General features: G+C 41.5%; 1 pseudogene; it reads right to left on the bottom strand.

Annotated features, from left to right (window-relative positions):
- The window catches only part of LOC120057433, a 113,289-nt pseudogene that overhangs the window by 27,747 nt on the left and 63,685 nt on the right, over positions 1-21,857 (bottom strand).

Below are 21,857 nucleotides of genomic sequence, written 5' to 3'. Positions count from 1 at the left end.
ACATTACATGATTCACTAATCATATGAAATAAATAATAATCTTCAGAAATAATTAGCGCTTTACAATAGTGAAAACTTGGGAGACATTTTGCGGTAAAAACCTTCCTAGAAGTCAGAGGGTGCTGAAGTCTTTATTCATACAAAAAAATGCATTTATTGAATTCTCCGTGTGGACTAAATTAAAGGCAACTTAATTTAATATAACAGGCTTTTAAAATTCAATATTGGTTAAATATCAAAATGCTTAAGTAGAAATTGTGTATGGAGATTTCTTTCAAAATGTTTAATATATATGAGCAGTAAGTCACAAACAAAAGATGTGTTTTGAAAATACAGAATGCTACTTTTTTCCAGATTAACACTGCACATTTGCAAACAACTCCCTTTCCTAGACCCTATCCTCCTATCCTTTCCTCCTTCCCTCGCTCATTTACATTTATGTCATTTAGCAGATGATCTTATCCAGAGCGACTTACAGTAAGTAGTGTGTGCATACATTTTCATACTGGTCCCCTGTGGGAATCAAAACCCACAACCCTGGCGTTGCAAGCGCCACGCTCTACCAACTGAGCCAGATGGGAGCTCCCTTTACTTCTTTCCATTCATAACTCACAGGAAAGAGAGCAAGGAAAGGAAGCTTGGAAAGCAGTAAAGGGATCTAAGAAAGGGCTGGTAAAGGAAGCTTGGGAAAGAAAAGTAATAAGGAAAGGATAAGAAGAAAGATCTAGGAAAGCTAAAGAGGTGAGGAAAGGAAGGAACAGATCAAGGAAATTAAGATAGGAAAGGAGGAAAAGAAAGGGAGATGGAAAGGATAGGAGGAAAGGGAAATAGGAAAACAAAGGAGGGGAGAATGGGAAGGGGGCAAGGAAAGTACGCTAGGAAAGGAAGAAACAGAACTAGGAAAGGAGGGGAGGAAACCATGTAAGGAAAGGGAGCAAGGTATGGAGGAAAGAAGCTAGGATAAAATATAAGGAAAGGAGTTGGGATTAAAGAGCTAGGAAAGCAAAAGAGGGGAAAAAAGGAAAGGGATCAAGGAAAGGAAGCTAGGATAGGAGGAAATTAATATAGGAAATGAGAAAAGGAAGCAAGCATACCAAAAGCATGAATTTCTAAAAGTAATTGTGATATATAACATTTTATCTAATGACACTTTAGGATGTCCTGTATTTTATATCTGCACAAAATGACCATTAAAACACAACTCATAAGTATATGAGGCCACACAAATATGTGGAGCAACTTACGTAAGACAAGTCACAGATGTGTAAAATGCAGGTCACAAATGTAATCCGTAGTGTCACAAATGTTGTCACACTCACAAAAACATATGTGACCACTTGTGCTTGCAAAGCAACAAATCTGTTTGTAAAATGTTCTGTGTTAATCTGAAAAAACCTGTCTTGCATTAATTTGCTAATCATTTGGTTTTGTTAACAATGACTGATTTGTTTTCGGATCATGACATGCAGTGCGTTTGGAAAGTATACAAACCCCTTGACTTTTTCCACATGTTGGTATGCTACAGCCTTATTCTAAAATTGATTAAGATTAAAACAGGTTTTTAATTTTTTTTGCTCATTTATTTAAAAAAAATGAAATATCAGATTTACGTAAGTATTCAGACCCTTATCTCAGTACTTTGTTGAACCACTTTTGGCAGCATCAAGTTTTCTTGCTTATGATGTTACAAGCTTGCCACACCTGTATTTGGGGAGTTTCTCCCATTCTTCTCTGCAGATCCTCTCAAGCTCTGTCAGGGTGGATGGGGAGCAATGTTGCACAGCTATTTTCATCTCTCCAGAGATGGTCGATCGGGTTCAAGTCCAGGCTCTGGCTGGGCCACTCAAGGACATTCAGAGACTTGTCCCGAAGCCACTCCTGTGTTGTCTTGGCTGTGTGCTTAGGGTCGTTGTCCTGTTGGAACGTGAACCTTCACCCCAGTCAGAGGTCCTGAGCGCTCTGGAGCAGGTTTACATCAAGGATCTCTCGTACTTTGCTCCGTTCATCTTTCCCTTGACCCTGACTAGTCTCCCAGTCCTTGAGCTGAAAAACATCCCCACAGCATGATGCTGCCACCACCATGCTTCATGGTAGGGATGGTGCCAGGTTTCCTCCCGACATGAAGCTTGGCATTCAGGCCAAAGCGTTCAATCTTGGTTTCATCAGACCAGAGAATCTTGTTTCTCATGGTCCGATAGTCCTTTAAGTGCCTTTTGGCAAACTCCAAGCGGGCTGTCATGTGCCTTTTACTGAGGAGTGGCTTCCGTCTGGCCACTCTACCATAAAGGCCTGATAGGTGGAGTGCTGCAGAGATGGTTTTCCTTCTGATAGGTTCTTCCATCTCCACAGAGGAACTCTAGAGCTCTGTCAGAGTGACCATCGAGTTCTTGGTCACCTCCCTGACCAACGCAAATATCCCCCGATTGCTCAGTTTGGCCAGGCGGCCAGCTCTAAGAAGAGTCTTGGTGGTTCCAAACTTCTTCCATTTAAGAATGAAGGCCACTGTGTTCTTGGGGACCTTCAATGCTGCAGAGATTTTTCTGTCAATTCCGTCAATCTCATGGCTTGGTTTTTGCTTTAACGTGCACTGCCAACTGTGGGACCTTATATAGACAGGTGTGTGCCTTTCCAAATCATGTCTATCAATTGAATGTACCACAGTTGGACTACAATCAAGTTGTAGAAACATCTCAAGGATGATCAATGGAAACAGGATGCACCGGAGCTCAATTTTGAGTCTCATAGCAAAGGGTCTGAATACTTATGTGAATAAGGTATTTCAGTTTTGTATTTTTAAACCTGTTTTCGTTTTGTCATTATATGGTATTGTGTGTAGATTGATGAGGGGAAAAAATCATTTAATCAAATGTAGGAAAATGCTTTAACGTAACAAAACATGGAAAAAGTCAAGGGGACTGAATTCTTTCCGAATGCATTGTAGGTTTGAAAAACTATGGGCATATTCACAAAAAAACATTTTGTTTGTGACTCACTACTCATATATATGAAAGATTTTGAAACCTATGAAACCTTTGTCCATTATATGGCACTTTTCTCATGGAATGACCCAACAGCGCTAGGGAAAAGAGACTAGCAATGTGACTTGTCAAAGAAACAATCCTCAATGGATGACGACGGGTCATTCTACATGGAAGGAACAGATTTATAATTCATTTTGTGGACCAAGACTGAGCTCAATTTAATTTGAAATTAAATCAGTTTTTGGAGGTGAACTAAAATGACAATTCAAAAGTGTGTTGGTAGATAGGTTTCCAACCAATTGGTGACAGATTTTCATGAAAAACAAACATCTAGTTAGCGATATAATCTTTGGATGATATTATATTGATATTTGACTCCAGATATCGATGTGTTAAAATAAAAATAACACTACTGTAGGTAGCGCTAGTCGGCTGTGCTTGTCCTCCAACTTCTTTTTAAATAGTGAGCCAACGTGTTTTCAGAACTTATTTCCCTGACTGATCAAATCTAATTTTCAAACGCTCTTGTTGCTCTGCAGCAGACATACACTGAGTGTACAAAACATGACAGACTGACCAGATGAAAGCTATGATCCCTTATAAATACACTTCAATCAGAGTAGAAGAAGGGGAGTAGACAGTTTAAAGAAGGATTTTAAATTGTGAGAATCGCAATACATATATCAGCACCTAAGTATTGCGATAACGTATCATAAGGTCCCTGGGAATTCCCAGCCCTATTAAATGGGTTTCATCCCAATTGGGCAGTTAAATAACAAAATGTGCCCACACTGGTCTTGGCACGCATGCACCAGCCAACAGCTCACAGTACAGTGCGAGTAGGCTACCTACAGTTGAAGTCGGAAGTTTACATACACTTAGGATGGAGTCATTAAAACTAGTTTTTCAACCACTCCACAAATTTCTTGTTAACAAACTATAGTTTTGGCAAGTCGGTTAGGACATCTACTTGGTGCATGACAAGTAATTTTTCCAACAATTGTTTACAGACAGAGTATTTCACTTATAATAAACTGTATCACAATTCCAGTGGGTCAGAAGTTTACATACACTAAGTTGACTGTACCTTTAAACATCTTGGGAAATTACAGAAAATGTCATGGCTTTAGAAGCTTCTGATAGGCTAATTGACATAATTTGAGTCAATTGGAGGTGTACCTGTGGATGTATTTCAAGGCCTACCTTCAAACTCAGTGCCTCTTTGCTTGACATCATGGGAAAATCAAAAGAAATCAGCCAAGACCTCAGAAAAAAGAATTGTAGACCTCCACAAGTCTGGTTCATCCTTGGGAGCAATTTCCAAATGCCTGAAGGTACCGCATTCATCTGTACAAACAATAATACGCAAGTATAAACACCATGGGACCACGCTGCCATAATACCACTCAGGAAGGAGACGCGTTCTGTCTCCTAGAGATGAACGTACTTTGGTAAGAAAAGTGCAAATCAATCCCAGAACAGCAAAGGACCTTGTGAAGATGCTAGAGGAAACAGGTACAAAAGTATCTATATCCACAGTAAAACAAGTCCTATATCGACATAACCTGAAAGGCTGCTCAGCAAGGAAGAAGCCACTGCTCCAAAACCGCCATAAAAAAGCCAGACTACGGTTTGCAATTGCACATGGGGACAAAGATCGTACTTTTTGGAGTAATGTCCTCTGGGCGGATGAAACAAAAATAGAACTGTTTGGTCATAATGAAGATCGTTATGTTTGGAGGAAAAAGGGGTATGCTTGCAAGCCAAAGAACACCATCCCAACCGTGAAGCACGGGGTGGCAGCATCATGTTGTGGGGTGCTTTGCTGCAGGAGGGACTGATGCACTTCACAAAATTGATAGAATCATGAGGAAGGACAATTATGTGGATATGTTGAAGCAACATCTCAAGACATCAGTCAGGAAGTTAAAGCTTGGTCGCAAATGGGTCTTCCAAATGGACAATGACACCAAGCAAAGTTGTGGCAAAATGGCTTAAGAACAACAAAGTCAAGGTATTGGAGTGGCCATCACAAAGCCCTGACCTTAATCCTATAGAAAATTTGTGGGCAGAACTGAAAAAGCGTGTTCGAGCATGGAGCCCTACAAACCTGACTCAGTTCACCAGCTCTGTCAGGAGGAATGGGCCAAAATTCACCCAACTTATTGTAGGAAGCTTGTGGAAGGCTACCCAAAACGTTTGACCCAGGTTAAACAATTTAAAGGCAATGCTACCAAATACTAATTGAGTGGATGTAAACTTCTGACCCACTGGGAATGTGATGAAGGAAATAAAAGCTGAAATAAATCATTCTCTCTACTATTATTCTGACATTTCACATTCTTAAAATAAAGTGGTGATCCTAACTGACCTAAAACAGGGAATTTTTACTGGGATTAAATGTCAGGAAATGTGAAAAACTGAGTTTTAATGTATTTGGCCAAGGTGTATGTAAACTTCCGACTTCAACTGTATATGAGATAATTATTATTTGTCAAACAGCAGTCAAGTGTGGATCATCATCTCACCAGAATAAGACCCTCAATATTTATTGGAAAGGAACATCAGGCTCATCACCATGCACTTTCACCACCCTGTGAAGATGATCATAACTCATGTGTAGCCTAATAAACTGCGTTTCCACCGCCATTTATCGCATAATTAATTTTACAAACAAAAAAAGATCACTTTGTCTAGTGTATTTTGTTTTGTCAACATTTAAGTTTACCGACAAATTAGCTCTTTCTATTAGGCCTGTTGTGATTTATATTCATCTGACATGTACCTTACTCCCATAAAAAGGTTGGCTGGAAACCTGGTGAGTGTGACATTTATTTTTAACTCTTAAAGTGGAATTTAAACTCCCTTCAATTGACTAAATTTAAATGGAGTTGACTCCCAATGCTATTGTGGACATTAAAGATTCTGATTGTAGTTATGACAATGTCAGAGGCCGTTTCTAGACTTGACAGTACATGCAGCTTTTGTATTCTGATAACGGAGTTCTGATCATAGAATTCCGAACATGTCATTCGTCCACATGGTGTCCGTTCCCGCGCTATATTCAAATGCCAGTATCTATTGATAATAACAATAATAACAACAGCTGATGGCAGTAGCTAACTACTGTAGCTAAGTAGCCAGCTAACCTCTGTTGCTAGCCAGCAAGGTAACAAGCAACGCTAAAGGGATTGCAAACGAGCATTTTTTAAAAAGCTTTATTTAACTAGGCAAGTCAGTTAATAACGTCTTATTTACAATGACGGCCTACCCCGGCAAAACCCTAACCAGGACGACGCTGGGAAAATTGTGCGACGCCCTATAACTCTTGCCAAACATAATTTTCCCCCCTTCTAAACATTAACTAGCATTTATGAGGGCAGCAAACGCGTTCCCCACACTCTAGGAATGTATTTCATCCAACATTATAATGAAAAGGTGCCCCTCTGTCCAAAAACACACTATTTTTGGAGACTTGTGGGAGGAGTGCTGATGATGTCGCCCACTGTATGTGCTTTCGGTAGCCTGATTGCGTACAGACTGAGGAGAAATCTGCACACAACGCATCCCTGGCCACCTCCTGAAGTGGTCAGACAGATATGAACACAATCAGACCACAAAGCAACATTTGTGCGTTGAGACTCATCTTTTCAATGCGAGCTTCGTATTCTGATAGCAGAAGTCGCATGTAATTGTCAAGTGTAGACACGACTAGAGACAGTAGGGTTTGAGTGAGAACTCATCAGGACTTTTACCAACATAGAGCCTATAAATTAAATATGTTACGAAAATAAAATCAGATAGGTGTCACTTGGAACGTAATCTCTCGTGGACAAACCCATTTAACATAACCGGTATCTTTGAATCTGTCAGACTGCGGGATGCGACAACTAACAATTAACTTTGTTCCGGTGCACAGATTTCTTGTCACTGATCATTTGGACAAAACACGACTTTGCAGGTGTTCGCATCTTTCGAATTTCGGAAGGGGACATTTGGCCCATAGACTTGCTCGTAACTTGCAAAAAGAGGACAGGTAGAACTACCTCCTGCTTCCGCTCCTCTTTTTAGGATCTTTACTAACATGTCTCCCCCTAGAACTTAAACATCTGAAGCAATTACACAAGATTTTACTTTTGTGCTTCTGGAATTAATGGGAACCAGAAAAAATTAATTGCTTCACTTTCAGTTGGGTAAATAAATGAGTTAATGGCTTCCACCTCAAGCTGTGACAAGTCCTTCATTTACTTTCAGTTAACAGTGAGATTAATTATTGTTTGGACACAGGCAAACAAGCTGCAGATATGAATGCAGCAGAGCTTCTCTGTGTCTGGTTGGGCCTCAGTGACAGACTGGATGGCACAGGTAGCTGATACCAAACACGATTCATTCTGCATCAATCCTCTGGATTCAACATATTCCTGTGAGAAAACATGAGCCCAGTCATTTGTCAGAGTCAGATCTTACATAAAAATGTGTATAATATCCTTAAGTTATCCAACTACTGAGCATTGTGCCTAAATAATCAATAATAGCACCCTTAGAAACAAGATGGTGTATCTTATATGTTTTTTAAATCCTGCCCAGAGAACATCTTAAATGAAATATGTAAGAACTGAAAAAACTAAGGGACCACACAACTACATAAAACTTCAAATTACATTTTTTTTAACTCCCTCAACGGCATGGTAGAAGGCACTAATTGTTGTTAACATTCTATATCTGACCCAAGATATTCCCAATTCCCTCCAAATCCTTAACAAACCTATAAAGCAATAACGCCGCCAACAATTTGATCTGCTTTAGCCTGGATAAGTCTGGCCTGCTGCCTTATTGAGGCCACCATTGTTGCGCTCGCAGGCTTCAGGAACAGTGTTAGGGATGATAAATTAGAGGACGGTGGAGAGTTGAAGGCCCTTTGCCCAGTGGAGACAGCCTGTAATACTCAAATTGTCTCTGTGTGCGAGTGGGAGGACGGCAGCGGGAGAAGTGTTCGGCATGGCGGAGCATGGGTCAATACACACAGCCCCCATTTATACCAGGAAGAACCGGCCTGGTTTAACGTACAGCTGGTAAAACATGAGATCAGACTTGGAATGGAGAAGAAAGCTACTTTTAAAAAATTGCCTGATTTAAAGAAAGATGGGAAATGTGGCTTCTGAACCCAATGAAAGGGAGGATAACTGGAAAATGTCAATAAATGTCTGATTTAACCAATAGGAGGTTTTTATGTGGGGGAGACTCCACTGAGTCGAAAAATAGTCCCATACATCATGCCGCATTCAGATGTTGCATATTCCTCCTGTCCAGTTATCTGGTGGATTTGTCTCCCACGTCTCTGGCAAGGCCAAATAGGAGGGCTAAAAAGAGCAAGAGACGTGAGGTAGGCTATACACCAGAGTAACAGGAGGCAACAGAAGACTTGAGCTACCGGAAGCAGGATTAGAGAAATGCTGCCCTAACACCTACAGAGTATCTATCGCCGTAAACCAACATTAATGCAATGGCATCGGGTGTGTTGATTGACACAGAGGGAGAGAAAGCGAGAAGGAGAGAAATGAAGAGAGCTTGGTAATCCTGCTGAGGATGAACACAGTTTTAATTTCACATTACGCAATACGAATCCAGCAGGCGAGCAGACTGACAGGCTGAGAAGAGGGGGATTTAATATTACACTGAGAGGAAGAGGGGCACTCTTCTCTGCTGAAGACACCCCGGATGCTTTGTGACAGGGGTTTTACATAAGACAAGGCACTTCTCTCTCATCCTCCCTTGTAGGTGGCATAAGTGGAGCTGTGACTCAGCTGGAGATACTCTCTAAAGCGTTTGGCATTTGTCTGCAGAAAAACATGTCCCCTTTTGTGAAGATATAACAATTCACATAACTCACTAGAGGGGCTGACATTGAAGACAATGTAAAGTACTGTACCATTGTGCTCAACCCATTCTCTCAATGTATTCTGTTCCAATCTGAAAGCTAAGTGCTACATCGGCGACAGGGGACTCAGCATTCCATGTCTGACATACAGTAGGGTGAAGAGGAGAGAATGTTCTTCTGCCTTTGTTACAAAGACCTTTAAAGACTGCCTCCCCTGTTGGAGCTAGACTGGAGTTCAATTGCACCCTCCTGACAGATATATAACTAAACAGCCAAGGTTGAATGTAGCGTGAGTGAAGAGGAGCTAGTGCCTGGAATCAAAACCATTCACGTTGTGATGGATATGCTTTTCAGGGTGGGAGAGAAGAAATTGTGCTGTAAAATGGAGGAGGGGGAGACTTACCTCAGTGTGCTGCTTGCTGGCTTCTCTTCTGGCAGCCTTCTCCTTCAGTCTCTTCTCCTGTGAGAAAGGAGAGAATGAGTTAAGAGCAATGTCAATCTTACCAGACTTTGGTGTCGTATAGAGCAGTTTAATCCATGCCTTTCAGGGCAAGTTGTTTTTTGGTGAAATGGATGTAATTCATTTGATTGTCAGAGATTCCATGAGAGGATATGCTTTAACTTTTATGTTCCATGTAGCTTTTCATTTTATGATGAGTTACATTCTCTGATAAATTGGCCATGGGTCAGAGGAGAGAGAGTGAGCGAGAGGATGGAAAGAGAGCAGAGCGACAGAGGAGTGGTTAGACAGGTCGCAATCAGAGTATCGAGAGGTAGTCACGTCCTTCAGGTGGGAAACCAAACACTAAACAAGCTGACATGCAAAACACAGTTCAAAATAAAGCAAACCTCTGCCATCATTAGGCCAAAACGGCACTTTTCAGGGAGAACAACTGATCACAGTGAACAACTTGACACTGGAGTGAAACCCCCCACTGGAGGGGGAAATAAGGATAGTGTGTTAAAACAGAAGCCTAATTAGATGCGTGGGGAGACTGCTTTAGGAAATTCAGAAGCTGATTCATGTGTTTTTCATTTCTGCTCCAAATGTCACCCTGTGAAAACCACAGTTTGCATTATGTGTGTGTGGTGGAATGGGGAGGACAGCCGATGTCCTCCAGCCATCCCTCTTCATTTGTCCCTGATATAGGGCCCTATAAAATATGTTACATTTTTCGTCTTATTACGTTTAGTTTTCCCCCTAAATTCTGTTTTTTCCAGACTTCTGAAATGTCAATTTTTTCAGGTTTTTGCTCTCTGACACTTTTTTTTTTTATAACAAAAACTAAATGATGTTCAATGCTTAAACTACATCAGGAGACCATTTGAGGTCTGAAAAAAATGTATGAAAATATTGATTTTGGTGTGTAGCTAAGTACACATCTAGCAGGAGGCTGTTATTTAGCTGTGCTTCTGTAGAGCACGTGATGGTAGATTTTTCTAAACAAATATCCTCGATTGACGCAAATAATCATATCATTCTGCAAGGTAAGCATGGGTTACTTTGTAATTAACTAATTGAGTTTTTTGGGGAAATCCTTTCCATCTACCAGAAGACTGTTTTCATTAGAATCCTCACTAACGGCTACACAAATTGGAAGACACGCGTACAGCGCACACACACACAGAAGCTAAATTCTCGTGCCATTGCCTCTTCAGAAAGTTGCAGGAAATACAAGTCACTGATGCATTTTGTTAATGTCTTTTGATGAAAATGTATTCATTTGCCCAAGTTTAATACATTTAGTTGATTCCCAAAATGTTTTAATATTGCTGAATTCCGTTATGCCGTCTGCGTTCTCCGCACACGCAGATTTTATATAGGCCCCGACAATATGGGAGGAGAGCTAGCTCCTGGCTCTCATTGGTTTTCAGGCCCACTAGATATGAGCGGTGGGGGAAAGGTGTCTTGTGGGTGTCTAAAGCATTTTACAGAGCTAGCGAGGAGCACTAGGCCATGACTAGGGTTGCAAAGGTTCGTAAACTTTCCGGTAAATTAACCAACATTTTCTGGAAATTTTCCATAGGAATTTGGGGAATTTTGCTTAAATTCATTAAAAAAAGAAAGCTTATAACAGTGAACATTTTTTGTGGGATACACATAAGGCAATTCTAGGTCTTGTGGCATATTTTGGTTAAACTATCCCCAATTCAATGGAATTGCAACCCTCTGCATGTACAGTACATTCTTCCATCAAACGTACAGCTGATTCTCAAGATCTTGCACACTAATGAGATACTATTGAGCCCACACTACCACACTGTCTGAGCCAAGGACTACATGGTTTCTGGTTTTGATTACAATACTGGGTGGGGTGAATATATTTTATATGACATAGAAGATTTTTTGTTAACTAGTAAATAGTAGCCGACAGCAAAGTGTGTTTTAAATCATTTCTAACTTGTTAACAATTTCTGCTAGTTAGTTTTTGCTACCATGTGGGTTTTAGCTTGCTTGAGCCTGCTATCTGAGGAGTGTTAATTCACCTGTTTCCATACATGTTTCATTTTAAAACATTTATCTTACAAAGGAGTTGTTTAATCTAACTGCTTAACTATTTATCTGTACATTGAATTGTATTTGTTGTTTTTTTACTATTTATTTTCTAATCTTTATAGGATAATGCCAAGGGCACCATCTGATGTGTGGAGACATTTCACTGCAGCTAATGTAGAAGGAAAAGCTGTGTACATTTGCAAATACTGTGCCAAATCATATGTGAAGAATGCAACAACCCTGAAATTTCCATCCCTAACTACAACATTTTCTGACAAGATAGAACTGCCAAAGGGGGCGGTGTTGCAATCTACAGAGAGATAGCCTGCAGAGTTCTGTCTTACTATCCAGGTCTGTACCCAAACAATTTGAGCTTCTACTTTTAAAAATCCACCTTTCCAGAAACAAGTCTCTCACCGTTGCCGCTTGCTATAGACCACCCTCTGCCCCCAGCTGTGCCCTGGACACCATATGTGAATTGATTGCCCCCCATCTATCTTCTGAGCTCGTGCTGCTAGGTGACCTAAACTGGGACATGCTTAACACCCCAGCCATCCTACAATCTAAGCTTGATGCCCTCAATCTCACACAAATTATCAATGAACCCACCAGGTACAACCCCAAATCCGTAAACATGGGCACCCTCATAGATATCATCCTAACCAACTTGCCCTCCAAATACACCTCCGCTGTTTTCAACCAAGATCTCAGGAATCACTGCCTCATTGCCTGCATCCGTAATGGGTCTGCGCTCAAACGACCACCCCTCATCACTGTCAAACGCTCCCTAAAACACTTAAGCGAGCAGGCCATTCTAATCGACCTGGCCCGTGTATCCTGGAAGGATATTGACCTCATCCCGTCAGTAGAGGATGCCTGGTTATTCTTTAAAAGTGCCTTCCTCACCATCTTAAATAAGCATGCTCCATTCAAAAAATGTAGAACCAGGAACAGATATAGCCCTTGGTTCACTCCAGACCTGACTGCCCTTGACCAGCACAAAAACATCCTGTGGCGTACTGCATTAGCATCGAATAGCCCCCGCGATATGCAACTTTTCAGGGAAGTTAGGAACCAATATACACAGGCAGTTAGGAAAGCTAAGGCTAGCTTTTTCAAACAGAAATTTGCATCCTGTAGCACAAACTCAAAAAAGTTCTGGGACAGTGTAAAGTCCATGGAGAATAAGAGCACCTCCTCCCAGCTGCCCACTGCACCGAGGCTAGGAAACATTGTCACCACCGATAAATCCACTATAATTGAGAATTTCAATAAGCATTTTTCTACAGCTGGCCATGCTTTCCACCTGGCTACCCCAACTCTGATCAACAGCCCTGCACCCCCCTCAGCAACTCGCCCAAGCCTCCCCCATTTCTCCTTCACCCAAATCCAGATAGCTGATGTTCTGAAAGACCTGCTAAATCTGGACCCCTACAAATCAGCCGGGTTAGACAATCTGGACCCTCTCTAAAATGATCTGCCGAAATTGTTGCAACCCCTATTACTAGCCTGTTCAACCTCTCTTTCGTATCGTCTGAGATTCCCAAAGACTGGAAAGCTGCCGCGGTCATCCCCCTCTTCAAAGGGGGAGACACTCTAGACCCAAACTGATATAGACCTATATCTATCCTACCCTGCCTTTCTAAGGTCTTCGAAAGCCAAGTTAACAAACAGATTACCGACCATTTCGAATCCCACCGTACCTTCTCCGCTATGCAATCTGGTTTCAGAGCTGGTCATGGGTGCACCTCAGCCACGCTCAAGGTCCTAAACGACATCATAACCACCATCGATAAGAGACATTACTGTGCAGCCGTATTCATCGACCTGGCCAAGGCTTTCGACTGTCAATCACCACATTCTTATTGGCAGACTAAACAGCCTTGTTTTCTCAAATGATTGCCTCGCCTAGTTCACCAACTACTTCTCTGATAGAGTTCAGTGTGTCAAATCGGAGGGCCTGTTGTCCGGACCTCTGGCAGTCTCTATGGGGGTGCCACAGGGTTCAATTATCGGGCCGACTCTCTTCTGTGTATACATCAATGATGTCGCTCTTGCTGCTGGTGATTCTCTGATCCACCTCTACGCAGACGACACCATTCTGTATACTTCTGGCTCTTCTTTGTGATAGGGGGCAGCATTTTCAGTTTTGGATGAATAGCGTGCCCAGAGTGAACTGCCTCCTACTCAGTCCCAGATGCTAATATATGCATAGTATTATTAATATTGGATAGAAAACACTCTGAAGTTTCTAAAACTATTTGAATGATGTCTGTGAGTATAACAGAACTCATATGGCAGGCAAAAACCTGAGAAAAAATCCAAACAGGAACTGGGAAATCTGACATTTGTAGTTTTTGAACTCAGCCCCTATCGAATTCACAGTGGGATATGGGTTATGTTGCACTTCCTAAGGCTTCCACTAGATGTCAACCGTCTTTAGAACGTTGTTTCATGCTTCTCATGTGAAGGGGGGCCGGATGGGAGCTGTTTGACTAAGGGGTCTGCCAGCAGCCTCGTTCTCAGTCATGCGCATTTCACATAAGAGGTAGCTCTCGTTCCATTGCTTTTCTACACACAATGGAATTCTAAGGTTGGAATAAATACTTATTTTCCACCATAATTTGCAAATAAATTCATAAAAAATCCTACAATGTGATTTTCTGGATTTTTTTTTCTCATTTTGTCTGTCATAGTTGAAGTGTACCTATGATGAAAATTACAGGCCTCTCTCATCTTTTTAAGTGGGAGAACTTGCACAATTGGTGGCTGACTAAATACTTTTTTGCCCCACTGTATCGCTCACTAGCTTTAAGCACCAGCTGTCAGAGCAGCTCACAGATCACTGGACCTGTACATAGCCCATGTGTAAATAGCCCACCCAACTACCTCATCCTCATCCTGTATTTATTTATTTATCTTGCTCCTTTGCACCCCAGTATCTTTACTTGCATATTAATATTCTGCACATCTATCATTCCAGTGTTTAATTGCTATATTGCAATTACTTTGCCACCATGGCCTATTTATTGCCTTACCTCCCTTATCCTACCTCATTTGCACACACTGTTAATATACTTTTTCTACTGTATTATTGACTGTATGTTTGTTTATTCCATGTGTAATTCTGTGTTGATGTATGTGTCAAACTGCTTTGCTTTATCTTGGCCAGGTCGCAGTTGTAAATGAGAACTTGTTCTCAACTAGCCTACCTGGTTAAATAAAGGTGAAATAAAATGTTAATAAAACAAAGATGCAGAATCCTCTGGCCAAGTGCATAAAGTTCCCTCAGAGCTCACATCAAGCAACCTTTGACAAAAGTCCCTCTACTTCTATTCGAGGTGAAAATTATGAATCAGACACCTTATCGATAGCAACAGCTCATGGTCCTCCTGGAATCAGAAGTGTTTTTGACTCAATGGAGGAAGATAGTCAGAGAAATGCTGATGAATATCTTGCTGGAGCTGTGGATGCAACTGGTTCACCTCTGATGCTCACAGGCAATGTGTATTGGAAGAGATTTCTGAAAGTTCTTCGCCCAGCATACACCCCTCCAACCAGACATGCTTTATCTACTAATTTGCGGGATGCAGAGTTCAACAGAGTTCAAGTGAAAGTCAAGCAAATCATAGAGAATCATCATCCCTGATCAGTGGCCAAATGTTTATGGGCAAAAAATAATTAACTACATCTCCACCCCTCAACCATTATTCTACAAGAGCACAGACAGAAGGGACAACAGACACACCGGTCTCTACATTGCAGATGAGCTGAAGGCAGTCATCAATGACCTTGTACCACAGAATGTATTTGCACTGGTGACAGACAATGCTGCAAACATGACGTCTTCTTGGTCTAAAGTGGAGGAGTCCTACCCTCACATCACACCCATTGGCTGTGCTGTTCATGCATTGAATCTGCTCCTAAAGGACACCATGGCAATGAAAACAATGGATCTACAAGAGAGCCAAGGAAAAGGTTAGGTATGTGAAGTGTCATCAAGTTATAGCAGCAATCTACCTCACCAAGCAAAGTGAGAAGAATAAGAGCGCCACATTGAAGCTGCCCAGCAACACCCGTTGGGGTAGTGTTGTCATCATGTTTGACAGTCTCCTGGAAGAGGAGTCTCTACAAGAAATGGCCATATCACAGTCTGCCAATATGGACAGGCCCATCAAGAGGATCCTCCTGGATGATGTACAATTGAAGTCGGAAGTTTACATACACCTTAGCCAAATACATTTAAACTCAGTTTTTCACAATTCCTGACATTTAATCCTAGTAAAAATTCCCTGTCTTAGGTCAGTTAGGATCACCACTTTATTTTAAGAATGTGAAATGCCAGAATAATAGTAGAGTGAATGATTTATTTCAGCTTTTATTTCTTTCATCACATTCCCAGTGGGTCAGAAGTTTACATCCACTCAATTAGTATTTGGTAGCATTGCCTTGAAATTGTTTAACTTGGGTCAAACTTTTTGGGTAGCCTTCCACAAGCTTCCCACAATAAGTTGGGTGAATTTTGGCCCATTCCTCCTGACAGAGCTGGTGCAACTGAGTCAGGTTTGTAGGCATCCTTGCTCGGACACACCTTCAGTTCTGCCCACACATTTTCTATAGGATTGAGGTCAGGCTTTGTGATGGCCACTCCAATACCTTGACTTTGTTGTCCTTAAGCAATTTTGACAACTTTGGAAGTATGCCTGGGGTCCATTGTCCATTTGGAAGACCCATTTGTGACCAAGCTTCAACTTCCTGACTGATGTCTTGAGTTTCTTCAATATATTTACATAATTTTCCTCCCTCATGATGCCATCTATTTTGTGAAGTGCCCCAGTCCCTCCTGCAGCAAAGCACCCCCACAACATGATGCTGCCACCCACGTGCTTCACGGTTGGGTTGGTGTTCTTCGGCTTGCAAGCGTCCCCCTTTTTCCTCCAAACATAACGATGGTCATTATGGTCAAACAGTTCTATTTTTGTTTCATCAGACCAGAGGACATTTCTCCAAAAAGTACAATCTTTGTCCCCATGTGCAGTTGCAAACCGTAGTCTGGCTTTTTATATGGCGGTTTTGGAGCAGTGGCTTCTTCCTTGCTGAGCGGCCTTTCAGGTTATGTCGATATAGGACTCATTTTACTGTGGATATTGATACTTTTGTACCTGTTTCCTCCAGCATCTTCACAAAGTCATTTGCTGTTGTTCTGGGATTGATTTGCAGTTTTCACACCAAAGTATGTTCATCTCTAGGAGACAGAACGCGTCTCCTTCCTGAGCGGTATGATGGCTGCGTGGTCCCATGGTGTTTATACTTGCGTATTATTGTTTGTACAGATGAACGTGGTACCTTCAGGTATTTAGAAATTGCTCCCAAGTACAATTTTTTTTCTGAGGTCTTGGCTGATTTCTTATGACTTTCCCATGATGTCAAGCAAAGAGGCACTGAGTTTGAAGGTAGGCCTTGAAATACATCCACAGGTACACCTCCAATTGATTCAAATTATTGCAATTAGCCTATCAGAAGCTTCTAAAGCCATGACATAATTTTCTGGAATTTTTCAAGCTGTTTAAAGGCACAGTTAACTTAGTGTATGTAAACTTCTGACCTACTGGAATTGTGATACAGTGAATTATAAGTGAAATAATCTGTCTCTTGCCAAAACTATAGTTTGTTAACAAGAAATTTGTGGAGTGGTTGAAAAACTAGTTTTAATGACTCCAACCTAAGTGTATGTAAACTTCCAACTGTATTTTGGGAGAGAGTGGTAAGCAGCCTGAAACTCCTTTAACCTATAGCAGTAGCCATTGCACAGATTGAGGGAGACAATGCCATCCTGTCTGATGTTCAGACTCTGCTTGCAGATGTAAGAGAAGAAATCCGTACTGTCCTGCCCACTTCACTGTTGCTCCAAGCAGAGGAAACTGCAGTTCTGAAATACAACAAAAAAGTGTGAAGACTTCTGCCTGAAGCAAATACACGCCGCAGCGTGTTGGACCCCAAGTATGCTGGCAAGAGCATCCTGTCTGGTGCACAGATCAACAAGGCCTATGGTGTCATCACTACCGTGTCTCGCCACCTTGGCCTGGATGAGGGCAAGATTCTTGGCAGTCTGGCGAAGTACACTTCGAAGCAAGGGCTTTGGGATGGAGATGCAATATGGCAGTCGTGCCTACATATCTCATCAGCCACCTGGTGGAAGGGACTTTGTGGATCTGAGGCTCTTTCCCCGGTTGCCTCAATCATCCTCAAAATCCTACCAACATCAGCCGCTTCAGAGCGCAACTGGTCCTTGTTTGGGAACACACACACCAAAGCACGCAACAGGCTGGCCAATACAATGGTTGAAAAATTGGTGGCCATTTAAGGCTTTTTGAGCCTGACAATGAGCCATCCTCAACAAGGTTGGAAAGTGACAGTGAAGATGAGGCCCCAGAGTCTGATGTTCAAGAGGTGGACATTGAGGAGGTCCAGGGAGAAGACATGGAAGCCTGAGAGGAAGACAACCAAAGCTTTCGTTTCTAGACTATCATTTTACAGATGTATGTTGAAAATGTTTTTGGGAGATGCGATGGATCATTGGGGATAATTCAATATTCCCTTTCTTTTGTTGTTCAGTGAAATCATCCCATGTGAAGAGTCAACTCATTTAATTAAAGTTCAATTCCTAACAATTGTTTTTTTTATGTCTATTGGAAGGATTTAATAATTTGCAATTATGTCTTCTTATGATAAGGTAAAAGGTCTCCATATGATATGGTAAATATATTCAATGCAAAAATCATCAACATTTAAATGGTATTAATATTAATTTTCATATATTTCCGTTAATTCCCATGGAAAGTTCCACCTCTGAATATTCCACAAAATGTGCAACCCTAGCCGTGACCGAATCAAAATATGGATTTCTACCCTGGCCCGGCCTCCAAACGGTGCAGAAAAGGGTTGAGGGGAAGAGAGAGCGGGAGAGGGTGAGAGATAGCAAGTGCATAAGAAAGGGAGTGGGAGAGAGAACACCAGAGGGAGTCGTGACAAACCAATAAGTTAGGGATCCATTAAGACGGTCTGGGGAGAGTAATACCATTTCCCCACTGAGCTGCCCTCCATTAACATGGGCCACGGCCACCATACTAGTAACTGCCTGCCCATCTAGTTGTCAGTATGCCTCCAGTCACTGTCAGCATGCTGTGTGCAGTTACAGTAGCTACAGTGGTCCAGAGAGGTGAGTTGGCTCTCTACTGTAGAAGTATGGGCCAAAAAAGTTAAGTTAGAGCTTGGAATTAGAATGATCCCCTTGTCACTGAAGTCAAATGATGACAACAGCGTTTGAGTGGGGCCCTAGCGGAACAGCCAGAAACAGAGTGGTAGCTACATGAGGGGGGATATTTAGAACGCCAGCCAGCAAGCCAGGCAAGAATGATTCATGTGCTGGAGCATGTTGCTAATTGATTTCTGGGCCCGGGTCTCAGATTGTCAGTGGCAGCTCGCTGCACAGAAATGAAAATGGAATTTTAAAGCATGTTTTCTCCTTTACACATCAGCCGTCATCACAACACCCCTTCTTGGCAATGCTCGGCAAGCATGACAAATGAGCGGGACAAGATGTTAAACACAACAGGTAAGCCTAATAGACGTGCGGGGGAGTACCTGAGGCATAACTTAATTTTCTAAACAATGAGACAATGGCAACTTAAAAGCATTTCCTAGGTCTAAAGAACAGATCTAGATTTTGATGTACTGTAACCTATACCACTAAAGTGAAACACTAGTAGGGTATTTAGCGTTGCGGTAATCTTGAGTTAAAAGGTAATTGTATAGCATAGAGTCCCCCCCAAAACAATGACATAGACTACTCTGCTAAATTGACTCCATTCCATTCTATACAAGTTTTCTACACATTGTGCAATGTTTACCCTCATCAATATTCACCACAACACACCTGTCTTCCAAAGGCTAGTCGTTACTGCCTCCAAGTCATAAGATAATCCCTTCATAAAAGCTAAATAAGGTAGCAACGAGCATGGGGAGAAAATAGAATCCAGCAGTTAGATAAGCTGAGCAAACTTTCTGAAGTTATTTTAGGACTTTTAGTGGAGAGAAACGAAGCTCACACTTGAAAATATTAACTGAACTCCCCAGCCCAATCTCCCGACGTCTGCCTGCGGGCTCCCAAGCTGTGTGCCAGACTCAGCTATGTCAGTTATTTTCATTTGGGTTCCAACCTGCGATATATCTCGGCTTATAAATATAACCTGGAGTGAGTGGGAGGGACGGGTGCAGCAGGACAGGCTTTGACTTCTCCTCTGGGCAAATCTAGAACACTCGTATCCAAATAGAGTTTGTGCCCCAGTACTATACTAGCGCAAATGTTACAGCTTATACTGCAGTACCACTGAGCCTTTTGAAACAACACTTTTGTGTTTAGACACATTGAAAACTGTTTAGAAATCACTTACATTTTGACTACGTTATTCATAATGGCTAAAATGGGCAAATCGATATCAATTATCGATCCTTCATGTTTTTGGCATATACAGTGAACTCCGAAATTATTGACTACTTTGACAAAGATGGGGAAATATGACTATCAAATCAATTAAAATACTGAGCTATATTGTATGCTCAAAAAAATATATTGTTTTATACTAATACAATTTCTCAGATAAAAATATAAAAAATGATTGACAAACCTCTTTTCAATACCTCACCTAGCAAGGATAACAGCACTGAGCCTTTTTCTAAAATGTTATACGAGTTGGAGAACAACATTGGGAGGGATCTTAGACCATTCCTCCATACAGAATTCTTCCATATCCTTGATATCCACCACGATATTTTACAGTAGGTATGGGGTTATTTTCTTTTCTGCTCATGCATTATCATTTTAATGCCAAACCCACCACCGGTGTGTGGACAAAGAGCTCTATTTTCATGTCATCTGACCAAAGCACCAGTTCCAATCCAAGTGGCAATGCTGTTTAGCCAACTCCAGGCGTTTACATTTGTTGGATGACATGAAAATAGAGCGTTACGCATCAAAATGAGAATCCATGAACAGAAAATTACTCCATAAAATATGGTGCTGGATCTTTGATGTTATGGGGCTATTTTGTTCCACTACTCCTGAGGCCCTAGTTAAGGTCTACAGCATCATAAACTTTACCCAGTGCCAGGATATTTTAGCCAAAAATCTGGTTGCCTCTGCTTGGAGGCTGAGTGGATCCTCCAGCAAGACAATGACCCCAAGCACACATCAAAATCCACAAAGAAATAGTTATATTTGCCACAAAATCTAAATTTCACAATAGCCATCTCAGTCTCCAGACTTCAAACCCATTGAAAACATGTGATGTGAATTTAAGAGGGCAGTCCATAAGCACAGACAAAAATACAGTGCCTTCAGAAAGTATTCAGAGCCCTTGACTTTTTCCACATTTTGTTACTTTACAGCCTTATTCTAAAATTATTTAAATATTTTTTTTACTCAGCAATCTATACACAATACCACATAATGACAAAGCAAAAACAGGTTTTGAAATTTTAGCAAATGTATTAAAAAAACAAAAATACCTTATTTACATAAGTATTCAGCCCCTTTGCTATGAGACTCGAAATTGAGCTCAGGTGCATTGATCATCCTTGAGATGTTTCTACAACTTCCACCGGTGGTAAATTCAATTGATTGGACATGACTTGGAAAGGAACACACCTGTCTATATAAGGTCCCACAGTTGACAGTGCATGTCAGAGCAAAAACCAAGCCATGAGGTGAAGAAATTGTCCGTAGATCAGGGTACCAAAAAATGTCTGCAGCATTCAAGGTCCCCAAGAACACAGTGGCCTCCATCATTCTTTAATGGAAGATGCTTGGAAACACCAAGACTTTTCCTAGAGCTGGCCACCCGGCCAAACTGAGCAATCGGAGAAGGGCCTTGGTCAGGGAGATGACCAAGAACCTAATGGTCACTCTGACAGAGCTCTAGAGTTCCTCTGTGGCGATGGGAGAACCTTCCAGAAGGATAACCATCTCTGCAGCGCTCCACCAATCAGGCCTTTATACTAGTGGCCAGACAGAAGCCACTCCTCAGTAAAAGGCACGAGTGCCCGCTTGGAGTTTGCCAAAAAGGCACCTAAAGACCGTGACCATGAGAAACAAGATTCTGTGGTCTGATGAAACCGAGATTGAACTCGTTGGCCTAAATGCCAAGCGTCACGTCTGGAAGAAACCTGGCACCATCCCTACGGTGTCACAATCTGAAATTAGGCAAACTATTACAATTTTAGCAAGCAGGAAATTAGGGAGCAATATCTGCACATTGCACCTTTCAACAATATCTATTTTTCTGAGCAATTGTATTAGTATAAAATCATTTCCTACTTTAAAAAAAACAACCATACAATATAGCTTAGTATTTTTGTTATTTATTTTATACAGTCATTTTTGCTCATTTTTTATCAAGGGTGTCAATCATTTCGGACCCCACTGTATAAGCCCAATACAAGG

Source organism: Salvelinus namaycush, chromosome 12 (genome assembly GCF_016432855.1).
Source record: "Salvelinus namaycush isolate Seneca chromosome 12, SaNama_1.0, whole genome shotgun sequence".
In the NCBI taxonomy this organism is placed as follows: domain Eukaryota; kingdom Metazoa; phylum Chordata; class Actinopteri; order Salmoniformes; family Salmonidae; genus Salvelinus; species Salvelinus namaycush.
The sequence above is the reverse complement of the archived record's forward strand: the minus strand, read 5'-3'. Positions and strand labels throughout refer to the sequence as shown.